Here is a 20,821-nt window from a genome sequence, read left to right on the forward strand (position 1 = left end):
AAAATGAAGCTTTCAAAAAAATCTAATTCTTTATACAGAAAGATTTTCTCTGATGGTTCACAGTTCTCCTAAATCCCAAAGTGGTTTAAAATGAAACTTGAAATATTAAGTGTTTGGGGATTTTATATTCAGTTTTAAAATTCTTCATGTTAAGAGAGATAGACTTAAAAAGATCAGAGTTCAAATGCAACCTTAGAGTCCAATTAGTCACTACACCTCCCAGACTCAACTGTCTCATCTTTAACATGAAGGTTAAGAGGGGGCAGATAAGTGGCAGAGTGGATAGAGCATGCACCCAGGTTCAAATGTGACCTCAGATGCTTAATAATTCCCTAGCTATATGACCTTGGAACAGTCTCGTAGCCTCATTGCCTTGCAAAAACAAAAACAAAATGAAGGCTAAGAGATTAAATGATTTGTCCAATACCACACTGCTAGTCCTTTGTAGACCTTAAAGAAGTACACCCCTATTATTATTCTTATGACTCATTTCATTTATTAGAATATAGCATTGTGGAAAAAGTAGAGGCCCCTTCAAGAATGAAAGAAAGGCATTATACATGTCATATGTTAAAAAAAAAAGTTAGGCACTACCTTGATCCGAAACCTGAACTCTGAATTTCATCTTCTTTTCTGCTATCATTCACTAATTCCCAATAAAGGGCTATTAGGAATTGGATGATAAGTGGACTTTAGTGTATGATAGTGATCAAAAGACTATTCTTTAATGGACCAGGAATAGATAGGGGAAAGGTACTATCTATTACTTCGTACAACTGATGAAGCAAAGAGAGCTCGACTATTTATCAGCCATAAATGATGGGGTGCGGATGGGGAGAAGCTAGAAGACGGGGTGGGTGGGGACATTGAACTAGATCAAGGTGCTGAGAGTGAACACATAAATGCCCTAGAATTAAGCGGACTTCGTCTGGATGAAACCGTTATTGTTATGAATCTGTATCAATGAAAAGGAAAGAGAATAGGGGCTTTGGAGGGAAAGAAAGAAGGAAGGAAAGACTGGGCGGGGGAGCAGGCAGGAGATGTGTGTGTGTGTGTGTGTGTGTGTGTGTGTGTGTGTGTGTGTGTGTGTCGGTCTCTCCCTCCTCCCACTCTCTGTCCTTCACACACCTTGGGGACAGATCCTTAAGGGGTTCCTCTGAGCTGCGGTCACTAGGTGACAGCCCCCTCGCTCCTGGTGGGCAGAGGCTCCGGGGCGGGCCTCGGCATGGGAGGCTGGACCTGCCCTCTCCCCACAGTCCCTGCAAAACTTGCAGCGCACACAGGACTCGCCTCCCTCCCGGCCGGCCCGGCCCGGCCCGGCCCAGCCCGGCCCAGCCCAGCCCGCTCTCGGCCTGGCCCCGTTTTGGGGTGGCTGGGAGCAGGGGGCAGCCTCGCAGGAGGAGGGGGTGGCGAGAATCAGGAATTGTTTCCTGGGGTACACGTAACAATGTGGGAAAGCGTTTCCGGAAGGCGGATTGCATCAGGTGTAGAAGCCCAGGCTTCCTCGGCTCCACCAAACCTGGGCTGCCTCCGGAGCATGCCCAGTGCGCCGGGCCGGAGCTGGGCGGACCTCGCCGGGACAGCTCCACTTCAGGTTTTAGCGGTGGTCCGGGAGGAAGCGGGCGGCCCGGAGAGGGGCGAGCATCTCGCAGCCGCCGGGCATTCCGGAGCCCAGGAGTCGAGGACCTTGGAGACCTCCTAGCCCTGCCCACTGGCTTCTCAGCAGCGCCAACCGCTTCATCCCGGCTTCCCCCGGCCGGCTGGCGGCAGAGCCACGAGGAGGCCAGGGTCTCGGGCGTCCCAGCCCCGGGCCGTGGGCACGGCCGCCGCTCCGAAGCTGGAAGTCTTGGCATGCGAGAAGGGGCAGCCTGGGAGCCCCGGGCATCAGGAGCGCCGCGCTGGCCAGCCAGGCTTGGGACCCACACTGCTTCAGGTGTTTTGTGAGAGGACGGCAGTCTGATGCGGTTCTCTAAGGAAGCACCCCTTGCATGCCTACGAGAAAGAAGTGGATAATTTCCATGATAAATAATAGATATAATATGTTATAATATATAGCGACGTTTCTATAATTAATAAAAATCATAATCAATATGATTAAAATGAATAAATAATAAACCATAAGAATAAATGCCCAATAGAATAATAAATATAATGATTAAAAATAAATAATAGGGGCGGGTAGGTGGCGCAATGGATAAAGCACCGGCCCTGGAGTCAGGAGTACCTGGGTTCAAATCCGGTCTCAGACACTTAATAATGACCTAGCTGTGTGGCCTTGGGCAAGCCACTTAACCCCATTTGCCTTGCAAAAACCTAAAAAATAAATAAACAAACAAATAAATAAAAACTATAAGAAATAAATGCCCAATATAATAATAAATATCATGATTAAAAATAATAAACTATAAGAAATAAATGCCCAATATAATAATAAATATCGTGATTAAAAATAATAAACTATAAGAAATAAATGCCCAAGGGCAGCTGGGAGGCTCAGTGGAGAGAGCTCTGAAGGAGTTCAAGTCCAGCCTTAGACACTTGAAATTTCCTAGTTGTGTGACCTTGGGCAAGTCATTTAAACCTATTGCCCCCCCCCCATAAACACACACACACCAGAGGGTCTATGAAAAGTCATTAAGAATATTCAAAAATGATTTTTTTAAAAAGGGGGCAACTAGGTGGTCTCAGCATATAAAATACTGGCCCTGGAATCAGGAGGACCTGAGTTCAAAAGTGGCCTCACATGTGATACTGTGTGACTGTGGACAAGTCACTTAACCTCACAAAAACAAAAACAAAATCAAATTCCCCTCTCATAGTGGAAAAGGAATAGTAGAAATAAAGATATTTGCAAGCAGGTAAGAAGTTTCCAGTAAGCATATGTGCCCCTTCATCATAGCTGGTGGAGGAAGAAATAAAACATCCAGGTACTTACATTTATTCAGATGCTTGGGGAGGGGAGGGGAAATTGGGCTCTCTTCACAAGGAAGCCTCTTGAATTGATGCAAATCAGTATTTACTCAGAAAATTATGGTCTCTCTACTGAGAAGTTTAATAGCTTGACCAAAGTCACCATATAACCTCTATGCTCAGAACAGGATTTGAACCCAGGTGTTGCTGGATGTGGAGGCAAATTGGTGGCAGGAATGAATAATCCTGCCATAGATATGTACTAACTTTACAACCATGAGCAAGTCATGTTATTTCTCTGCACCTCAGCTTCTTCATCTGAAAAATGAGACAGGTTAGACACAATTTCCAGCTCTTAACTTCTTTGAGGGTCCTCCATCCTCTATTATATGCTGCTTAGAACTTAGAACTTCAATTGGTTTTCACTTTGCCTCACCATCCAGCAACTCATGTTCTTACTTTTAAATGTTTAATTGATTGCCATTTCTCCTTTGCTTTTTTTTAAATACCACTATCAGTTGCTAATGATTCCCACTACCAGTCTCACTAGGATTAGTGGACACCTCCCTTGAAACAAAAGCATTTAAATAAAATAAATCAACACACTGTCCTTGTCTATTAGTCCACTATCTCTGTCAAGAATTGGAAGGCTTGTGTTTCCAACAGCTGTCTAAAGTCAGAACTGAACAGCAGCCAGGTGGTGCAGTGGACAGACTGCCAGAAAGACTCATCTTCCAGAGTTCAAGTCCAGCTTCAGACACTAGATATGTGATCCTAGGCAAGTCACTCAGCCCAGTTTATCTTCATTTCCTCATCTGTAAAATGAGCTGGAGTAAGAAATAACCATTCCAGTATCTCTCTGCCAAAAAAAAGAAACCCATGTGAGTTGGAGAAGTCAAACATGACTGAAAAATTACTGAACAGCACCAAATTGATCAGTGTTCTGGAGGCTTTCAATTTTTTTTTTGTAATTGTACAGTAATTCTTTTTTATTGTCGTTGTTGTTGCAAGGCAATGGGTTTAAGTGACTTGCCCAAAGTCATATAGATAGGTAATTATTAAGTGTTTGAAACTGGATTTGAACTCAGATCCTTCTGACTCCAGGACCAATGCTCTATCCACTGCTCAGCCTAGCTGTCCCAATTGTCCCAAGGTGAATGGAGCATTTGTTTTTTGAAATGTCTATACTTATTTCTAAGAGGCATGTTGGAAGGCTACCATAGATATAAAGAGAATTGTAATAAATACTGTTGTTGAGAGGCATGCTGCCCTCTAACAAAATATCTTAAGAGCATTGGAAATCACAATGGTATAGTTGGGGGGTGGGGGGAGGAAAACAAGCCCAAGTCTGATTTTAGAGTCTAAAGATGTATTTGAGTTCTAGTTCTGACGTTAACTCAGCAAATGGCTTTGAATCTCAATTTCTTCATCTGTGAAATAGAATCTTAATGCCTATGTGATTTATTTCTTTGAGTTGTTCTGAGGGAAAGGCCTCATAAACCTCAATATGCAATATAACAATTAATAGCTAGCAACTATTTAGTAGGTTGTTTGCAAAGAGCTGTATATGTTATTTAACTTTATCCTTATCACAACCCAGTGAGATAGATGTTTCAATTATCCCCTGAGGCTTAGAGCTTAGATGATTTGCTAAGTGTTTGAGGGAGCTTTTGAACTCAAGATTTCCATATTCCAAGCTTAACATTCTACCCACCCTGCCATCTACTCCAAAACTGATGAACATCTTAATTTCTATTGGTGTTTATTTAAAAAACCTGGCTTGTACTGCCACAGTGCCTGGTACATAGTAGTCCTTCAAGGATTTTTGAATATAATTAGTTCTGTATTTGTCTGACACCCTGGATAGAGTGTTGGACCTGGAGTCAGCAAGACCTAAGTTCAAATCCTACCTGAGACATTTACTAGTCATGGAACTCTGGGCAAGTGACTTACTCCTTCAGCTTCATTTCCCTTATCTGTAAAATGGAAATAATAATAATAATAGCAACTACTTCCAAGGGTTTCTGTAAGCATAAAATAAGATATTTGTCCAGTTTTTTAGTCTTATACAAATGTTAGATATTATTGTTAAGAACAAATGTATTGTGAACAGATCAAACCATTCTGGAGAGCAATATGGAGCTATGCCCAAAGGGCAGTAAAACTGTTCATACTAGGGGCGGCTAGGTGGCGCAGTGGATAAAGCACCGGCTCTGGAGTCAGGAGTACCTGCGTTCAAATCTGGTCTCAAACACTTAATAATTGCCTAGCTGTGTGGCCTTGGGCAAGCCACTTAACCCCATTTGCCTTGCAAAAACCTAAAAAAAAAAAACCCAAAACTGTTCATACTCTTTGATCCAGGTCTATATCCAGAAGAAATTATAAAAAATGAGAAAAGTCTTATATGTTCCAAAATATTTGTAGCAGCTCTTTTTGTAGTGTCAAAGAATTGGAAATTGAGGGGATGCCATCAATTGGGGAATGGTTAAACAAGTTATGGTACATGAATACTTTGGAATATTATTGTTTTATAAGAAACCATAAATGATTGGACTCTAGAGAAGCATGGAATGACTTACAGAATCTGATGCTGAGCAAAGGGAGCAGAACCAAGAGAACAATGTACACATTAACAACATTATGAGATGATCAACTTTAATGGAAACAGCTTCCCTCAGCAGTTCAGAGAGCTTGGCCAACCATATTGTACAGGCTATTGACAATGTTATCTCCATCCAGAGGAAGAAAAGCAAACAAAAAAGAAAAATCAATCCTTCCGAATCTTATGAACACTTTATAAAAATTATCTCTTATGTATCTCTTTCCCTTAATCCTAATTCCTCATACCCCAAATGACCAATATTAAACATGTTTATCCAAAATATATATGTACAACGCTAGCTTAACTGTTCTTCACTGAGGGGAGGGGAGTGGGAAGGGAGGGTAGAAGGAAATTTTGTAGCTTAAAAATGTACCTGTATATATGGATGAAAATAAATAATTTCTTATAAAGATTTTATTTATTTTTGAGTTTTATAAGAAATTATTTATTTTCATCCATATATACAGGTACACTCGATGTTACTCCCCCCCCACAGAAAGTAATTTGTCAGTCTTTACATTGTTTCCATGGTATACATTGATCCAAACTGAATGTGATAAGAGAGAAATCATATCTTTAAGGAAGAAACATAAAGTATAAGAGATAGCAAGAAAAGTATAAGAGATAGCAAGATAAATAATTTTTTTAAAAAAAGAACTAATATATCTTTGAAGTCTTGCATATTTTAAAACTTCTACCTTATATTTCAAAACTGAGAAAATTTAGATAACAAGAGGAAAAAATGAGTTTGAATATGGACATCCATATTTTGTCTTTATTCTTCTGATAGTCTTTTTCTAAATGATTGGCTGCAGAAGGAGAAAGAAAATAAGAAGAGGTAGGGGAGGTTGGAAGATAAGAAGGAAAATGTATGTTCACTAAGAATTGAGTGGAGACAGTGGGGAAGAAAATAGGGATAGTCAGATGAACCCTCTGGGAATGATTTCTCTCAGAAAGTATGGACATGGGGCGGCTGGGTGGCACAGTGGATAAAGCACCGGCCCTGGAGTCAGGAGTACCTGGGTTCAAATCCGGTCTCAGACACTTCATAATTACCTAGCTGTGTGGCCTTGGGCAAGCCACTTAACCTCATTTGCCTTGCAAAAAAAAACCTTAAAGAAAAAGTATAGACATAAAGCAGAGAAGATTGATGACAATTAAAAGGTAACAAAAATGTTTTGTTTCCCCGGCCATTCTGGACAACAAATAGGAAAGGACATGTATGTTGCATGTCCAAACACACGTAGTATATTTATCAGATTGTTTATTTGTTTACATGTACATAAACCACATATGTTGTGTGCACATATACTCACATAAATAATACATTTAGCAAATGTCTTTCCAAAGAGACGGACATTGACAATGAGGTTGACACCCTATTTGGGAGGCTCCAAAAGAATAGATACGTACATAAATCATGTATTTACCCGATATGTTTACACATATTTAACAAATATGTTTTTATATATAAGAACATACACTATATATATAAATATAAATATATATGTATATACATACATATATACATACATATATGTCTCTCTCTCTCTCTCTCTCTCTCTCTCTCTCTATATATATATATATATACACACACACACACACATATATATACAGGGAGAAAGGGAGAGAGAAAAGCTGGTGCCCGGACCGTGCCCCGAGTCTGCGACCTTCCCGGGCCGCCGGGCCGGAGGACGCCCCGCTAGCCCGGGGAGCTGCCCAGCAGCCGGGAATGGATGCCAGGCGCTGCCAGTCCCCGACACTCTTCTCCAGGGCCTTCCCAGCCCTCCCGGCCCCTCCCTCTTCCTGCTCTCTGCCTCCGCCTTTCTCCAGCTCTATCCCAGCTCTGTCCGGCTCCCTCTATCCTCCCCTTTCCCAGCAACCGCCAAATCCTGGAGAAGTGGAATTTCGGGCCCGCATCCCCCTAAATGTGACTCCGGGAGCGGAACCGGGCATGCTCAGTCGGCAGAGCCCGTTTTTGGTCGCAAGTAGGAAGCTTTGGCGCTGCACCCCGCAGCTGATGTTGGTGCTTCTGGTTCGGGGGACCGGCTGGAGAGAGTAGCCACCGACGGGGTGCAGGAGCCCGAGGCTGCCGCGCATGCCGAGCCGGGTGAGCCCCACTTTCTTCTTCTCTCCCTTCCCCTGCTTTCTCTGCTCCCCCAGGATCCTCCCTCCCTTTCCCTGAGTAGGGGGTTGAGGAAAGAGTGAGTGCTGGGGGGGGGGGGAGCCCCAGGAAAGCCGCCTGTACGTCTGCGCTCACGCCCGGAGGGGCTGGGGGCTACTCCTGGGCTCGGGCCCCGCTGCCCCCGGGAAGGCGCCGCCGCAGTCACAGCTGCAGCAGCTGCCGCCGCATCTGCAGCGGGGCTCCCCACGCCGGCCACGGAGTTGGGGAGCTCCAGGTCCCCGGCTCCGCGCAGCCTTCCCTCCGCCGCCACTGCAGAGCCTGGGGGCGCGGGGTGGACACACGCACATCCCCACCTACCGCTCCAGGGTTCAGATCCCTGGGGTTCCCGGCCGCCTCCCCACCCGTTTTCTTCTTCAAAGCCTGGGCTTTGCGGAGAGATGGGGCGGTGGGGTGGTGGTAGGGTGGGGGAGCAGGGCTGGGCAGGGAATGCTTCGGGAGGTGGGGGCTGGGGAATAGAAAAGTGATGGGGAGCGGGAGACTGAAAGAGCGCAGCCCTGCCCCCCGGTGCCCCCCGTTCCCTCTCCAGCCCGGGGCCTCCGCCGTGCGCCTGGCTGCCAGCCCTCTCCGCGCGCGCGGCGGCAGCGCTGTCCTTGCCCAGAGTTGGCCGGCGGGGCCCCGGTGGGAGCTGCGGCTGGGTACCCACAGCCCTGACCCGGGGCGATCCAAAGGCTGTGGGGGAAAGTTCATCCTCCCCCCCCCGGAGGCGTTGAAAACCAGAAAATGGCCGAGAGAAAGAGATCGGGTTAGGTGAAGCCTCTACCTGAGGCTGGAATTACCTTGTGATCCCAGCCGGGGAAGATGGGGGTGGAGGTAGAAGTCTAGATTTGACATTTGGGTGATCAAATCCAGCCGGTGAAGGGAGGGTGGAGGGCCCGCCCCTGACAATACCAGGGAGCCCTGATGCCGGTGGAAAGCGAGGCAAGAGCTTGGACTTCAATCTTATTTTAATGATTTTGATTGGGGCTGGAAGGGGGGGGGGGTATCGTTCAAAGTTGTGGCAGCTTGACAGTCAAGTGTGAAATCATATTAGAGCCGGGACTGCTACAAATATTTTTGGCTTGTTGGTAGCGTTGGTAAAAATATCAAAAATGAAGTATGTGTGTGTGTGTGGGGGGGGAGGGGGGCATAGATAGAGGGAGTTCTGAGAAGGGAATAGTGAATTAGGCACCAAACAGAATTTTGTTTGAGAGAAAGATCCTAGCTGTGATGATACATTTCTTGGAGATGCATTAGGTCAGCCACCAGAAGCATTACCCCCCAAAATGATGCCAGAAGTGTCACTTCCCAGAAATGGGGCAACTGTTCATGCCAGCTGGCATTGGTTTGTAGCCACTTCCTTTTTCATATGCACTGGTTTTAAAATCGACACTGTTTGCTGCTGTATTTGGGATTTCTGCCTTCTTTAATATTCTTGATAATTGGTCATCTTACTTTACTTGCTTCCCCAAAATGCCTTGGATGCCATGCTACTTGAGTCAAGATGTATGGTGTGGCCAACCTTTCAGGAATGGAATATTTTTAAACCCGATTCTGGAGCTCTTCATGATTTGGGCTTTTCAGTACTGCTGAGTTTTAGGCTGTAATTCCATAGCAGTGGAGCAATTTATCAGTTGTTGATCAACCATGAATGATTAGAAGACAGGAAAAGGTACAGTTTTTCTATTAGGTGAAACTTGGCAAAAAATAGAAAAAATGAGAGAAATCAGGTGTTGGGGAAACTCTGAGGAAACACAGGTGGCAGTAGAATACAAAGGTCTTTGAATATTCAGCCAGAACTTCATAGAGAATTAGGAGATTTGACTTTTCTTCCTCCATCATTATTGTCATTATTATTGTTTTTATTTATTTGCATTGTAACCCTGAAAAAAAGTCAATTCATCTCTTCATAATTTGAGGATGATACTGCTGAAGAGACATACCTTAAAATAGTATTTGCTTTTGCTTTTGAAAAAAGTCTCAAAGTGGATCTCTTTTTCCAAAAGAAACAATCACTTTCAGTATGTTTATAATTTAACAAATAATTCTTTTTGTATCCCTCATTGTCCCCAGAAAAAAGAATACAGTTGTTGCCAACTGGATGGATGGTGCAACAAACAGAATGCTGAACTTAAAAGGAAAGAAGACCTGATTTCAAATTCAGTCCCAGATTTTTTCCTAGCTGTGGGACCCTGAACAAGTCACTTAAATTCTTTGGATCTCTGTTTCTTCAACTGAAATAAGAGGGGTTTGGACATGATGGGCCGTAAACCCATTTCAATCTCAATAGTGTCCCTGTTGGATTTTAGGATTTAGAGCTGTAAGGAAAGTAATGATCCTTAGTATGTTCTAATGTCTAAGCCCCCCTTTTTACAGACTCCACATTGTGAAATGATTTATGCAAAATAATATTGTTAGCAAATGGCAGATACAGACAGGATTCAAATTGGGGCCCTTCTGAGTCCTGGTATCAAGAGCAAAACCTTGTTGAACCTTAAACTAAATTAAAATAATTCCAACCTTGATCCTACAGAGTTGTCTAAGAAAGGCTTAGTACTTTTTGATACAGAATCCTTCAAGACAGACTACATAGATAAAAACCAAATCTACTGAACAGTATACCTTTTATTCATAGCAGCTTATGTATATGGAATTATTTCTCCCAAATATATATAATATATATATTTATTTATATAATCAAATTTGACATTTTAACCTTTTTCTTGCCCTGAGAGCAATATTGCTGAAAGCCTAGCTGTCTTATGGTAGTGTTGAATTGATTACATTGATTGTGGATTATATAAAAAGATTGAATTTTTAAAAATGTGAACCCATTTAAATTGTTTTTCCATAATGACATTGTACACTCGCTATAACATTGTTTTTAGGACCTTAGGAAAAACTAAAAGAAAATATTCTTTCAGGGTCTGTTATATAAGAAGGTATGCCATGTGGCTATAAAGTAGTAACTACTTAAAAACCAAACATTCCACAGATTTCTCATTAAGAGATGTTATAATTCAAAGTAGTCACTTTGGGAGTCTATGCTTATTCCATTGCTAAAAACACTTTTTGGAGCTCATTTAGAATTGTGTATAATTTCACAAGAAACAAGAAAAATCAGTCTCATTAGTTTGTCTAACTTTTAAAAAAATTGCTATCATCTGGTATAATCATTTTTTGATCTTATTTTTTAAAAAAAAGACTTCCTTTTAGATGTCTTTTGACTGCCCCCCACCATGACCCACTCTCAAAGGACAAGGATTTGCTATTCCTGAGGATGTTCAGAAAAATGTGCCTTGGGTCCCCAAAGCAAATCTCAGAGAAGAATTAGATCCACAAGTGTTCTGAACAATGGTAGTATTGGGATGAAGGTAAAGATGATACTTAAACAGGGATGTTCTCTATTTAGAGTGTGTGTTTAAATAAGTTATTCTATTATTGTCACATCAAGGATATGTGAAACTATTCTAAACAGATTTTATTGTCATTCAACAAGAGTTTTTTCCTCTCCTTTTAAACAATTTGGTTTGATTTCCTTTGTTTAGTATTAAATTTGAAGCGTCAGGTCTTCAAAAGGATTTGAATACTTTGGGGAGAAAAGGCTACATTTCAGACAAGGAAAACTACTTTGTTTTCAATTGCTCAGCAACGCTATTGTACTATAAATGAGAAAGGGTATTTAAAGTAAATTCAGATGATTTCTTCAAATATTGGTCTTGTTGTTAGTTTATAAGATTTTTGAGGGTAAGAGCAAAATCATTTTAATCTTCCTATTAGTCCTTTGTATGGAATAGGTGAGAATGACTTGGTTGGATTAAATTGAATTCTGGGTGTTCTGCATTTTATTGTATGTTGATAGAGATTTCATTTGAAATCAGAGGGAATAAATTCAGATCAGGAATCTATCATTTACTACTGATATGCCATAGGACAAGCCTCTTATTCTTTCTAGGCCAAACACCAGAGGAGTTAGAATAGCTAATCTTTAAGGTTTTTTCCCACATCTCTAAATCTTTCTAGAAGTGGGTGGAAAGGAAGCAAAACTAAGAGCTCCGATATTGTAGATTAGAGCTATTTTTAGAGCAAATGAAGATATATTCCAGACTTCCACATTGGAATATAAATTCTTTGATTCAGAGACTTAGAACTGCAAGGGACTTTAGAAATCATCTAGCCTAAGTCACATAATTTAAAGATGAGGAAACTGAGACCCAATGAAATTAAGAAATTTGTCACACTGGTTATAAGTGACAGAGCTTGAATTTGAATATAATTTCTCTGATTCCTCTTTTCCATGAAACCTCTTCCCTGTCCTTGTCTACCTTGGTAAATACCCTCCTCATGATTAGTAGCATACATACATACATACATAATACATACATACATACATACATTTATCTACCTTTTTGATCCTCTATCTAATTAGTTATTTTTGCAGAGTGGCATTAAGAAAATTAACTTTTAGTGTGTTGAAATGATCAGATTTGGGTTAGATTTCACTGGATGAATGAATATTTTCTTTGGGTTTTTCTGAAGATCACAGTAAAAGAGGCAGTTAATGGCCATTGGAGATGTTGCTAATAGAGGAAAAGGAAATTCTACTGAGAATGCAGAGGAGTTTGTATGTAGGTTGTTTTAGAACATGGGAAACTTTAAAAAGCTCTATTTCTTCCTTTCTTTTCTTTCCTTTCTCCACCATGACTGGAAATGCAATTATTAGTTTCTGAAGTGCCATTATTAGTATCATTTCACATGAATTTGTTCCCCCCGTTTGTGTAGGGCTTCTTCCCCCAAAGACTCTGTTTGACTGTGTTCAGCTGCTGCAGTGGTAGGAGTGTTGCAGGTCATGGGAATTTGCCTACTCATCATTAGCAGGCAGAGGGATGCCCTTTTTTTTTTTTGGAGGAGAGGAGGAAAACTATGATGAAGGGGCAGAGAAAAGGAAAAGAATCCTGCTTAATACTTTTAGAGTACTTTGCTTTCAAGAAGTGCATACTCTTTTACCTCATTAACCTTCAATGAGGCAGGCTAATGGCAAGAGTTCTCATCTCCATCTAAAATATACAGATAGTAAAGTATTATTTTGGGCTTCTGGCAGGGCCTAGAACCTAGGGAACCTGGTCCCTGCAAGGAAGAGTCTTTACAGACATGAAAATGTGCTGGGAAATGTGAAGAGGGTCAAACCTTCAAGAGAGAAATTGGCTGCAAAAAAAATGAGAATTAGTTGGGAGTGTATCTCTTACTGCTGGCTAACACTATCAGAGCTTCATCTAGAATTTCCAATTAGAACCACCCCCAAACTTGCTCCTTATCCCCATTTCTGTTGAAGGTATCATCTCTCCTGTCACCCAGATTTACAACTTCAAAGTCATTTCTCACTCTTCTCTCCCTACATCCAAAGGACTGGAATAAGTGCTCATTGAACCCATCTCTGCCGATCCTACCACTACAATTGGTTTTTAACTTCCATCTCCCTTCTCTAATTACATTATTATTACTTTAGTTCAAGTTAAGAACTCTCAATATCCTTCTACAGAAGCCCCTTAGCTAGAGACTGATGGAGATTTTGGGGGTCAAAAAAACCACAAAATAGTTACAACCCTCAATGTGCTTACTTTCTGAGGAGTGGCAAGTGAGGAATAAAATTATGGGCTAGCAAATAAATACAAAGTGTATAAAATATATGACTGGAGTAATGATTAAAATTCTGGATTGGCAGATCAGGAGGATCTGAGTTCAAATCATAGCTCAGAAACTTCCTTAGCTGTTTGATCTTGGGGAAGTTATTTAACCAATCACATCTATAAATGAGGGAGTTGGACTAGATGAGCTCTAGGGGTGGCTTTGAATCTGTAATTCTTATATGAGGTAGTTTTCTAGGGAGAGGATGCTAATAAATGGGAGCATCATGAAAGGTGGAGGTCTTAGACGTTGGAGGTGATATCTCAGCTGTGCTCAGAAGGAACCTAAGTTTTTGTGAGGTGGCCTGAGGTGAGAATACATCTAAAACCTATGTATTATGTGTGCAAAAGCCTATAAGCTGAAGATGAAATGTCTTGAATCAGGAAGCTACAAGTAATCCAGTTTTAACTGGAACAGAGAAAATGGAAAAGGGAAGAAAAAGAACTAAGACTGGAAAAGTCTGTTGGGAACCAGAATGGGAAGGACTGTCAACAGGCATGCCCTGTCTACTCTATCCTGGGAAACAACAGCTAAAAAAAAAATTTTCCCTTGACCCATTCATCCTTGCTAGCTATTGTTCTGTCTCTTCCCTTTTATGATTAGATTCTCTATTTTCTTTCATTTTTTTTAACTGTTCGCTTTCTGGTTTCAATCCTCATCATTCAACTGAAATTCTCTAAATTTACTAATCTTCTCTTTTTTTTAATGTTCTCTTATAATTGTCAAATTAAATGTCCTTTTCTCATATCTTTTCACTTCTCTTTAGCCTTAAACCTTGTTGATCATCCTCTTCAATTTGATACTCATTTCTCTCTAGGTTTTTGTGACACAGTTATCTCCTGGTCCTCCCTGTCTGACTGCTCCTTCTCTGTCTCCTTTGTTTGATTTCCACCTAGGTCATGCTTACTAATCTTGGATATTTCCCTAAGTCTTTGTCCTGGGCTTTCTTCTCTTTTTCTTCTGTCATTTCCCTTGATGATCTCATCAACTCTCAGGGATTCAAAAATCATTTGTATACCAATGGAATTTCTCAGTTCTACTTAACTAGTCTTAACTTTTCTCCCAGTCTCAATCTTGAATGTTCAACTGCCTAAGAAATATATTTAACTGGATGTCTTCTAGTCATTTTAAACTCAACATATCCAAAACTAAGCCTCCCCTCTTATCTCTCCTTTCTCCCTCTTCCTAATTCCTATTACCATTGATACTTCTATTCTGAGTGCCATCCTGGATCCTCTTACTCCCCATATGTAATTGGTTGTCAAATTTTATCATTTCCATCTTCATAAAATCTGTCTCTGGTATATGTTGTACCTTCTCTCCTTTGATACTGCTCCAGTAGACAGGCTTCTTGTTGGTTTGTTTGTTTTGCTTTTCTTGGTAATTCCTTGGTACTCAGTTCCTAGTTCCTAGTTCATATTGCACTTGTGGCTCCAAAAACTGTAGCATGAGTAATAGTGTACCACACTCGAGTAAAACTCTCCCAACACGTGGGTTAACCAGGTTGAGGGTAACCCATAGGGCTAAATCTGTTAAGGAGTTGGGGAATTGTCTATCCAAACACATGAAGACTCCCTTTCCTCATCACCTTCCTGGAATGGGTGGATGAAAACAGTTTCTTTATGGCCATGAAGGTGGCTAATGCAGGTGCAGCAGAGCATTTAGAACTTGGTCAGACATTAAAAGCATCACTGCATCCTGAGCTATCACCAGTTATCTTGATTTTTATCTTGCCACTTGATTTCTGTGACTGGAAGAGACAAATGAGACTGACAACTTCGAAACTCACGGCATCACCCATCATTCTCTATTTTACTGCATCATGATATCTTTGGTCCTCTTTGAAAACAAAGAACCACCACCAACACCATCAGCACACATAGTAGGTGCTTAAAAATATTAGATGACTGACTGAGTTATCAGGAGGACTTGAATTCAAATTCTACCTCAGAAACTTCCTTTCCTATTTGACCTTGGGCAAGTCCATTTAACCACTGGACCTCAGGGCCTGAGTACTAAACTGAGAAATTTGGTTTTTGAATGTAGGGGCATGGGAGGCTAGGTTAGATCAGTTGTAGGAAAAGCTAGTCTCTTGATTTTTTTTTAGATTAGAGATTGTAAGGAAATGACAACCATGGAACATTGAGCAGCAAATTTATTTAGTCATAGTAGGGAAAAGTTATTCATCAGTAATTTTCAATATGAATCCAGAGTTGATTCAGTATAGTACCATTTTCTGGGTCTGATCCAAAGCCTCAGGTCTCATTATCATGGCTTTTTTTTTTAATTTTCTGGCAACTGAGAAAACCAAAGCCTTCAGCTTTCCTTCCCTGGGCCAATCCATGCCCAAGGACAATTTCAGTACTTTTAAGGAAAAAGAGTTAGCCCAGCCTATGAGTGAGAGGACTCTCCACAGTTATCTCCTATTTCATTTGTATTTTAAGAACCTGAAAACTGTGTAGAGGATAGATGGGAGAATTTAGACTCTCATCTATTACATGGATTATTTTTACTAGTTTACTGCTTCCTTTTCCACCTCTAATCTTTCTCTTCTTCAGTTCATCCTTCACACATCTACTAAACTAATCTCTCACTGTTTTGACCAGGGCTAAATATAAATAGTCTGTTCAAAAAGTAAAGCAAGTCACTGTTGCTTCTGAGAAAAAATAAAAGACCCTTAATTCTGGCATTTTAAAAACCTCTGACATTTACCAGAGGTGTGATCCTGACAAGTCACTGAAACTCTGTTACCTTTAATTTCCTCATCTGTAAAATGGAAATAGCACCTACCTCTTAGAGTTATTGAGAGAATCAGGTGAAATAAAAATTGTAAAGTGCTTATCATTATGCCTACCACATAGTATTATATAAATATTAGCAGCTTCTTTTTTCTTCTTCTTCTTTCTTCTCCTCTTCTTCTTCCCTTCTTCCTCCTCCTCCTCCCTTTTCTACTACTACTACTACTACTACTACTACTACTACTACTACTTCTTTCTTCTTGCTTCTGCTTCTGCTGCTTCTTTTTCTTCCTCCTCGTCTTCCTCATCATCATTTTATGTTTAACACATTTGTGGAGCTGAATTGTTTTGTAAAATTCTGCATTTTTAGCATACCAGACTGTCACTCAGGTTTTGAAGCATAATACTACCAGTGATTTTTCCCTGAGGAATGCTAAGACTGAGGTGATTCATTTGTTCAGGAGGCCTTTCTCAGTTGCTCAGTTATACAATGCTTTCTCTAGAGACAAAGACAAGAATGAAATATTCCCTGTTCTCAAGGATCTGATATTCTGTTTAGAGGAAACAAATTCGCAAATAAATAAATAAAAAGTTCATAAAAGTAATTTTGGGATAGAGGTAAAAGAAAATCAAGATAGGTCTCCTGTGGTTGGTTGCACTTGAATTGAGTTCAGGAACCAGAAGAAATTCTAAAAGTCAGAGGTGAAGAGAGATTACATTTTCAATTCTGAACCAAGATTTGGAGATGGGAGATGGAACATTGTCTATAGGAAATAAGCTAGGGATTATCCATTCAAAATAAAGGCAAAGGTTTCGGGGAGATAAAATGAGGAATCTTACACTTTGGAACTAGTGGGGTGAAAGTAGAGAAGAATAAAAGAAAGTAGAGAAGAAGAGAAGAAGTTCCTGTGGCAAGAGAACTTTTAGACCTCAGAATCTTCTGTTTTTCTGTCAATTAGTAGTCATCTCTCGGTGTACATGACTATAAACTGGCACTTGTGAGTTTGACTGGCTAGACTTTGTATGTCTTTAAAGGTATCTACAAATTGGAAGATTATTGGAATGGATTCATTTGAAGAGGTAGTAGGTATATTTAGGATTGAAAGTAGAATTTGTTTTAGCATGGAACTAATTTTTTAAGTGCTATGGAAACAAGAGAACACTGATGTGTAGAGTAAGATGAACAGGCTGGCCAAAGGAAAACTCGGAACATCTTCTGTATGAAGAATGGGAAGCAATTGAAATGTGAATAAGAACTTTACTAGAGTCAAGGTTTGCAGAATGATAGAATCTGGCCTTTGTTTCATTGGAGGCAGTCATTGGCTATTTTGTTTTGCTCAGGACATCCCTGAGACAAGAATTTTGGGTTTGTGATTGTAGGAATTGATCAGGAAGCCAAAGCAAGTAAACTGAATAGTGCATGGTATTAGGTAAAATATCAAACCCAGACTTTGACTGATCAAGGAAAACTAATTGAATCACCTGAGGATATGTCACGGATCTGTTATTGTTTTATGTTGTGACTTTTGTTTTTTTCAGGTCAAAAGTAGCAAAAAAAAAGCTGCTATTAGACTTAAAAACAGCAACACATAAGTTAATGGTATGGAAACATTGTTTATTATTGATTGAGAAAGTGCAAAACACACTTTTTTGGAGCCTAAAAAGGTGTATATTGAAATCTAGGCTCTACTATTTATTTTCTACTTCTCTGGGGTCAGTGATTTTTCTTTTGTAAAATCACCCGGCGGATTAGATGATTTTGATGCTGCTTCAGATGCTTTTTAAAGAATTGGCTGAGTCTGCTCACATTCTCCCTAAGAAGCCACCCAACTAGTCAGTCCACCCTGAGATTTTGAGGAAAAAGTTCATGAAATAGAAACTAACAAGTCAACAATGAGATTGATCATCATTCCTAATCTCCCTTAATTCGGCAACTAGGTAGCAGCAGTTGTTAGAGCACCCAACCTGAAGTCAGGAAGATTTACCTAGCTGTGTGAACCTGGGGAAGTCACATAACCTCATTTCCCTCAATTCCTCATCTGTAAAATGAGCTGGAGAAGGAATATTCAGTCTCTTTGCCATGAAAACCCTAAATGGAGTCACAGAGAATTGAACCCAATTGAGCCACAAACACACTTGACCTGGGATTTAGGAGTTTCAAAGACTACAGCGGCTTCCAAATCTCATAGACTTTGAATGTTTCACTTAGATCTTATCAAGAAGAAAATCACATTTTGCTGAATGACTTTTAAAAAATTAATTTTTTGGTTTTTTTTTTCAAGGAAAGGCTCACTAGGTTGTGGAAGGGGATGGATAGATTTGCTCTAGCATTTGCTATCTTGTTGACTTGGGCAAGTCATTTGCCTTCTCTGTCTTAATTTCCTCATCTATAAATTTAAAGGCTTGAAAGATCAGGAGTTCTTAACATTGGATCCATGGAGGTGTTTGTGGTTAGGTTTTTAGGGGGCTGTTAAGTTGGTTAAGGAAAAAATACATCTTCATTTTCACTAACCTAATTGAAACTCATCTTTCCTTTTGATTATTAATTTAAAAACAAACAAAATATTATTCTGAGAAGGGATATGCTTCCCCAGACCCATGACATTAAAAAAAATACTTGTACTATAATCATTTCAGAGGTCCTTTCTAACTTTAAATATATCCATCCTATGAAATTAATAACTCTCAAACCCAGTGTTGTAGCCCTTAGATTAAGGTCAACTTTATTCTAAATCATAGAAGTTTACTTTCTCCTTGGTACTGCACATTCATGTTCTACTCTCCTCTGTGATTCAAAGACATGAAAAAAAAGTAACTGCTCCAGGGTGGAAGTTCTCAGCTGCTCCCTGGGAGTTTGAGAGAAGGGAGCAAGTTGTGGGAAAGCTTCAGGGCTTCAGCTGGAGGAACCTCTGGAACACAGGAAGAGGAACTTCAGGAAAGCACCTGGGCTTCTGCCTATCTGATGGATGACCGGGGGAAATGGCCTGGTCAGGCTTGTTCATCTCTTTGTGCCTTTATAGATAATTCTTTTAGATCTTTTTGCAGAACATTATTGACATTAATTTCAATTTCTTCCCAAAGTTGAGAACTAATGTCCTATGGCGTAGATAATTCTTTTAGAACCTTTTGTAGAGCACTATTGACATTAATTTCAAACTCTTTCCAAGGTTGAGTCATGTCCTTCATTTTTTGGCCTGACTCCTGGATCCTAAACAAATTTATTTAGCTTTGCTCTAATTAATTATACTCCAGAGTCACAGAATATAGTGTCGTAAGGGACCTTGTTATTTTTTTAAGTATATAAAATAGTTTTTATAATTTAATTGGTATGATACAAAATAAATAAATTAATTTAGTAGAGTTGTTTTATTATATTAACTCTTCTTACCCTTGAGCAATTGATATTTTTCCAGTTGTTTAGTTCTGACTTTATTTCTGTGAAAAGTGTTTTGTAATTTTTTTCATATAGTCAGAAAGGGACTTTGAAGGGAAGTGCTGTCCCTTGGAGGAAGAACTTGGTTCTAATCCTGTCTCTAATATTGATGAACTGTGTGATCATAACTCCTCTGAGTATCAGCTTCCTCATCTGTAAAATAAAGAGATTGGGTTAGATGGCCTCAAAGATTTGCTTCAATTTTAAGTGTATGATTTTATAATCCTGTGAGGAACATCTAATCCAGTGACCTGGCTTTATATAGGAGTCAGCTAAGATGCACAGAAGTATTCATCATGCAATTATGTTGTAATTGTTTTTATGAGTTTTAGAAAAGCTGAGTCAAATATGAGTTTGACTTCTTTTAGGTGAAAGAAATTTAGATCATAAATGCTCTTGCTTCTCCCCCCCCCCTAAATTTTCTATATTACTTTTCACTTAATTAAAAATTGCTCTTGTATATATCATACAATGGGAATAGTCCTGGAATTGAAGTCAGTGGACTAGAATTCTTTCATTTTCTGACTTTTTCCTATAGAAAGTCACATCACCTGGGCCTCAGTTTCCTTAACTGTAAAATGAGAGTATCCTCTAAGGATACTTGTGATCAACTAGAACTCAGTTGAAACAGGATGGAGATTAATTTCTTGAAACAGTTAGTGATACCTCTTTCTTTCAAAAAACCTTTCTTGGAGTGAACTCTGAGTGCAGATTGAAGTTTTTTGTTTTACTCTGTTTTTCTTTCTTTTGTAACATGGCTAATATGGAAATATGTTTTCCATGATTTTACATGTATAATAGATATCATATTGCTTGCTTTCTCAATGGATAGGAGAGAAGTGTGAGGGAGAAAGAGAATTTGGAATTCAAAATTTAAAAAAAATGAATGTTAAAAATTTTTAGAAATGTAATTGGGAAATATTTAATGAATTAACTAAAAATATATTTGCAAAAAATAAACTTGCCTTGATTTCTTGTTTCCTTTAGGTCCAGTCATTGGGTAATTATTTAATTTTTAATTTTTAAAATTAATTTAAAATATTTTTTACCATTTTATTGTACTATTTTAATATTTCAAAAATATTTTTAACATCTCATATTTACTTCTCTGTGAATATTTAGACACTTCTCCTCTTTGAAATGTGAGCTCCTTTAGGATATGGACTATCTCATTTAAATATTTGTAATGCCCATAAATTGAAAACAGTAATAATTCTAATAACAATAATAGTCAAGTCTAATAACAATAATAGTTAACATTTACATACCATTTACATATTTTTAAAACCCTT

General features: G+C 39.6%; 1 protein-coding gene across 11 annotated transcripts in view; it reads left to right on the top strand.

Moving 5' to 3' along the window:
• Window positions 1-7,374: 7,374 nt before the first annotated feature.
• The window catches only part of APBB2 (amyloid beta precursor protein binding family B member 2), a 419,679-nt gene continuing 406,232 nt past the window's right edge, over window positions 7,375-20,821 (top strand). For 5 of the 11 annotated variants that reach the window (XM_074229546.1, XM_074229547.1, XM_074229545.1 and 2 more), the window contains exon 1: window positions 7,375-7,622. The gene's annotated coding sequence lies outside the window, so the exon portion shown is untranslated. The remainder of the gene's footprint in view (window positions 7,623-20,821) is intronic. The other 6 variants (XM_074229559.1, XM_074229555.1, XM_074229556.1 and 3 more) reach the window with 2 other exon arrangements.

Source organism: Macrotis lagotis, chromosome 3 (genome assembly GCF_037893015.1).
Source record: "Macrotis lagotis isolate mMagLag1 chromosome 3, bilby.v1.9.chrom.fasta, whole genome shotgun sequence".
Classification (NCBI taxonomy): domain Eukaryota; kingdom Metazoa; phylum Chordata; class Mammalia; order Peramelemorphia; family Peramelidae; genus Macrotis; species Macrotis lagotis.